We start from the raw sequence: 5885 nt of genomic DNA on the forward strand, positions 1-5885 counted from the left end.
TTGGCTAGCCCGTCGCATCGCGACGTAGGCTTGCTCCGTCAGTCCGTCACCACTAGGCTTGCCACGTGTCTTCATGTCAGAGTGAGTCATCGCGATACGCGATGACTTTGGCCCTAAGGCCGTCACGTATCGCGATTGGCCTAGAAAACATAATTTTCATTTTAAACCCTAAGGTTTAGAATTTGTCATTTTTGGTCCTTGAACTTTGGAAACTTGTATTTTTGATCCGTTATTTTCATGATGTTACACAAGCCAAGATGAAATGTTTTAATATAAGACGATATAAAATTTACCAAAAAATTTCCGACCACTGTGAAAAATATTTCTGGGTCCGCCACTACTTGTTTGTGAATTATGCACAAGCGGGTTATCATGATAATTGAGCAAAAGCACCACGAAAAGTAGAGAAAATAACCCAAGGTTATCCTAGGCGCTACCGTGCTTACCATATGCACGCCCGTGTCACTCCACAACCTTCCACCATGGTTCGAAGAACGCCCTGTGACTTCGGAATTCACAGGTAAATCTAGAAAGGCACGATGTGGCCACCCATACACACACACACATGCCAATAAGAATCGCTAACTCGCGACCATGCGTACTTTGCGCACATCCTTGCACGACCAAAATTGACAAAAAAACTGAAAAAGTACATGAATTCCGAGACCATCAATAATCGTACGGTTGTGCTTCCTGTGTGGAAGGTCATGCTCGATTTAGATAGAGATCTTGTATTCCTCATTCAAGGCACCACTTTCCAAAGCAAGTTACACTTCTCCGGTCTAAAAGAAAAATCTTCATCCATTTATTATTTGATCGAATTCTCGTAACTATTATTACTCTATAGTTCAATTTTGTTGCAGCGCAATTACTTTAATCATAGTAACTACGAAAATATCACCACATGTTTCGCGCTTTCACTTTTGATAGGTAAGTCTTTATGTTTCGTGCTTTCACTTTTGACAGGTAACTCTTTTTTGAATATGATCCCAACCCTATATGGCTTTATTTGGCTATATTTTCATACTTTGTATACTCAGTAACTGTCTAGTGTTACATCCTTAATAGGTTTTAAGTTTTATGGCACGTTACACACCAACTACCCATGTGGCACTTGACCTTTCTAGTGTATCCAACCAGACCAACTTCGCTACCTACCATGTGAAAACATTCCTCCTATATCCATGTCCCTGAGAGTCTATCTAAAAAAAAGCCAGACAACAAGGGATGATCCGTCACACCAAAAAGTGTAGGATATTCTATATCTGAAATGATTTACAAACCAGACTAATTGAGAAAATGATGATTAGCTACAGTATTTATGCCTATTATGGTGTGGTGGTAAAGGTATTAGTATTACCCAATAAAATCTGAGTTTCAAGCCTCACAAGAGGGAAAAATGTAGTGAATAAAAAAAAGTTAGTAGATGTTAAGAAAAAGTTGCAATATTTGTATAACCATTTTTTTTGGTTTGATTATATATAGTCGTGTAATTTATAACTAATCAAAGATCTCCGTTAAATATTCTTTGTATTTTTCTTATAATAACAATTTAAATGTTAGAAAAACATTTGTTATATTTTCTTTTATAATAGTACACTATTGGCCTCATTATCTTCTCTACAGATTAACACTTCTGTTACTTTTAATTTGTTACGATATAAAATGATAATTTAGAGTAGATGAAGAAGAAAGGAGTTACATTCTCAAATCATTCATTGATACCATTCTCATTCACAGTTCATCCTTATATATATGAATACTTACATTTTAATCCCTCTACTATTTAATACCTAACATAACTTAATCAAAATTTAGCTGGATTTTATAGCACAAAGAGGCTATAATTGACAAATGTCGAGAACTGACCACTTTATGTTCAACCAAAGTAACCGAACTGACGGCAAATTTTCTTTTAAATTTTTCGAAGACACTTGAATCCAATTCCTCTCAAACATTCCTAATCCTAGATAATGAAAATTGATTTGTAAATGCTGGAATCTAAAAAACGAAATGCTCTTTACATATTCGATTTAAACACATAACCCGAATTGATTCATGGTGACACACCTATACATTCTACAAGATTATTTTGTAAATCCAAACTTTAAAGAAGAAAAATATAATAAACAAATCATTAGTTGATTCCATGTGTGGTTTACCACAAGAAAATTTTCAATCATTCTTCCTAGTTTGGCCCCACCTAATGATTGAATTCCTAAACGAAAACAAAATTTGCAAAATTTCAATTTTTTATAATAATGAATTTAGGGTGTAAACAAGTTGAGTGAACCCAAAATCAATTAGGCTCGAGCTTGGCTTATTTTGACTTACAAGTTATGAGAACTGAACTTGTCTTGCTAGCTATTTTTTAAAGCTTAAGCTTGACTTGTGAGTCATTATTAAACTTGTGTTCGGCTCGTTTATTATTTAGTAGTTGTTTGTATGTACATTTTAAATTCTTTTTATATATATTGAGAAAGACCTTAAATGAGCCTAAGCTTACCTTCAACGAGTCAAACTCAGCTTAAGCTCGGTTGTGCAATGTAAAAAGAATATAGAAGTCCAAAGAAGTTAAAACTTAAACGTACACGAGGCTCGAGTTTGATAACTAAATGAGCTTTATTTGAGGCATGGGCTTGGATCACACTCGATAAAGCGCGGCTCATTTCAAGCTTTTTATCTATTCAATTCAAGTAGCTCGCGAGCAGCTCCACTCGCTTGCGTCCCTAATGGACGTCATCTTCTTCTACATGCTTCTATGCTTCTAAATCTCCTTAATTTACTCTCCATAATAATTAGACACTACAAGATTCTAACTTTTAAACATTTCTTGACTCATCTATCTAAGCATGTCATTGGCTTGCAGTTGTAGTCCACTCAACAATGGTGAAATGCTAAAAGTACTGCCATCTCTAGTGAATGTAGGGTGCCCTAAAGGTGCTGGTCTATCAGGAATTGCAGGCACTTCAATATCACCTTCTAACATTTTCAATGCATCCAAGATTGTAGGTCTTAAAACCACCATAACATGAGCACACAAAATCCCCACAAGCACAAACCTTTCCATTATTCCTTCAGGGTTCATAGCCTCATTAGTTGCACCATGTCCTAATAACCAAGGATCCAACACTTGCCCCGCGTTACAGTCTTTTATAATCGACCATGCCCAGTCAGTAATCAAGAAGTTACGAGGCGAGTTTGTGCAAGACAAGTCAAGAGCTTTTCTCCCACACATAATCTCTAAAATCACAACTCCAAAACTATAAACATCACTTTTTTCAGTCAGCTGGCCGTATAACGCGTATTCAGGGGCTAGATACCCGTGGGTCCCGGCTACCCTAGTGGTAAGATGAGATTGACCATCTCTACTTTGCTTTGCTAACCCAAAATCCGCCACACGACCTCTCATATTCGCATCTAGAAGTATATTAGTCGCTTTAATATCTCTATGAAATATTGCTGGTTTTACACCATAGTGAAGGTAAGCTAAACCCTTTGCCACATCTAATATTATGTTCTTTCTTTGAGGCCAGGTTAATGGCGGTTTGCGACTCATCGACGGGAACAAATGATCATCAAGATTCCCATTTGACATGTACTCATAAACAAGGTATCTTTGATCATCTCTTCTCTCATAATCATCATCATCATCATCTTCACCATGAATACAACACCCTATAAGAGTAACAAGATTCCTATGCCTCAAATTACTAATAATCTCAACTTCATTACAAAACTCATCATTACCTTCAAACTCCGATTCTATAATCTTCTTAACCGCAACCAACGACCCGTCAGCCAACACCCCCTTGTAAACAACCCCAAATCCGCCTCTCCCGATAAAATTCTTCTGCGAGAAGTTATCGGTCGCCTTTTCAAGATCCTCAATTTTGAACCATATAGACCCCGTATTCGGCCGCCTCCTAACCCAACCCGACCCGAATTCATCGACACCCGATTTGTCAACCTTCCCTCTTCCCCCCTTCCTAGTTCTACCCCACCAAAGGTATAAAATCACAAAACAAGAAATCACTATAACACCAACAAGCCCTCCAATCAATCCAAATACCAAACCCGAACGACTACTTTTATCACTTTTATCCGATTCGGGCAAAATATTAATCCCGAACTGACACGAAACAGCCCCATCGCTTTCGGGTCCAAACCGGTTCACAATACCAGCAGCGTAAAGAACAACGAAGTAAAAACAGTTATTCGAATTCGAGGAGTTCCCGTCTATGGGAATCAACTCCCGGTGCACTTTCAATCCAGCATCAAGACAGTTAGCACAAGCAGTAAGATCAGTGAGATCACCACCACACGACGAATCAAGCAGCGTGTTTTTCCCGAGTATTTTACGCCAATCTTGAACCGTCCGGATAGCAGCACACGTGTTTAATGAAGCAACAAACTGAGTTGGGTTAAGACATAAGGTGGTGAGGTTGTTTGGGAGTGAAAGTGAGTTGAGTTTGGTTTGGAAGTCTGAGAGACAGGCTAAGGATGTTGTGAGGTTAGGGAGGTTGAAGTTTGAGGTTGTTTTGAGGTGGTGTGCTAGGCTAATGCCGAAGACGCTGAGTAATGTCTGGCAGCAGGCGGTGGAGTTGGTGAGGATGGAGTGGCGGCGGCAGTCGGTGGTGGGCCATGGGATGTGGAGGACGTAGTCGTAGTTCATTGGGCAGTGAGAGAGTGTTGGAGATGGATATGAGAATATTATTGTGATGATGGTGATTGTTGTGAAAAGATTATTCATGGTTGGGTTTTGGAGTTGAGGATGATAGAATTAGAACTTAGAAGGACAGAATCTAAGTAGTATGAATTGACGATGAAAGGGGGGACCAGTCAAAGGTTAGAGTTAACGTGGGCTAACGAGAATATGATTAGTGGTTCTGAGTTCTCAAGTCTCCTATGCTAAATAACTCACAAACGACAAGTGAACATTCATTGTTTTTCACTAACATTCTCTACGCATTGCTAACGTTTACACCTCGTCATTTTCAAGTAAGTTTGCTAGCGTCTAGAAGTTTTTCTTTCTTATTAATTAATTTAATGATTCATGTTAACAATATAATACAACGTTAATAGTCGTCTATTGTGCTTAACAATAATATATTTTTCTAACAAAGAGACTATGAGGAGAATTCCAAAAATCGATGGTTTGACTCAATATAGACTAATGGTATGTTTGGTTGAAGGTAATTGAATAAAATGAGAATGAAATAAGAGAATGAATGGAATGAACAATGAAATAAAATGAATCATTATCATTCATTTGTCTTGTTTGGTTAAACTATGGGAATAAAATGAATTATTAGTTAATGTTGTTTGGTATTAAAAAAATTATAAAATAATAAAAACACTATTATCTTAAAGCAAATTCATTTACAAAAAAAAACACTATAATGGCGATGATGGTGGTGATAGCTCCGGCGACGAAAATGGTGGTGACACGGTGGTGGTAGTGGGTATCAGGTGGCAAGGGCGGTGGTTGTGGTGGTGGTGGTAGGTTGGGTGGCAGTGGTCAAGAGATGGTAGCATTGGTAGTGATGACGATGGTAGGGTGGTGGAGGTCACGTGGTGGTGGTCAGGCAGCGACAGTGGTGGTGACGGTGATGGTCAGGCGACGACGATGACAATGGTTGTCGTGGTTACGGTGATAATGGTAGCAGCGGCGGTGGCGGTGGTAGCGCTGGTGGTGGCGACAACGACGTTGGTGGCGGAGGTGGTAGTGGAGACGACGACAGTGGCGGTGGTTGTAGTGGCTATGGTAGTGGTTGTGGTTGATGTTGTTAGGTGGTGGTGTTGTTGAGAAAATAGAGTGAAGGAGGAATGGAATGAAAAAAAGGAAAGAGGTGGGAAGAAATGGTTTTGATGGAATAGGATTC

General features: G+C 38.8%; 1 pseudogene; it reads right to left on the reverse strand.

Moving 5' to 3' along the window:
- Positions 1-2554: 2554 nt before the first annotated feature.
- Positions 2555-4783, reverse strand: LOC143598619 (putative receptor-like protein kinase At1g11050 pseudogene; annotated as a pseudogene).
- Positions 4784-5885: the final 1102 nt, after the last annotated feature.

Source organism: Bidens hawaiensis, unplaced genomic scaffold (genome assembly GCF_021521415.1).
Source record: "Bidens hawaiensis isolate Kalapana, Puna unplaced genomic scaffold, B.hawaiensis_p1.1 tig00050585_1, whole genome shotgun sequence".
Lineage (NCBI taxonomy): Eukaryota > Viridiplantae > Streptophyta > Magnoliopsida > Asterales > Asteraceae > Bidens > Bidens hawaiensis.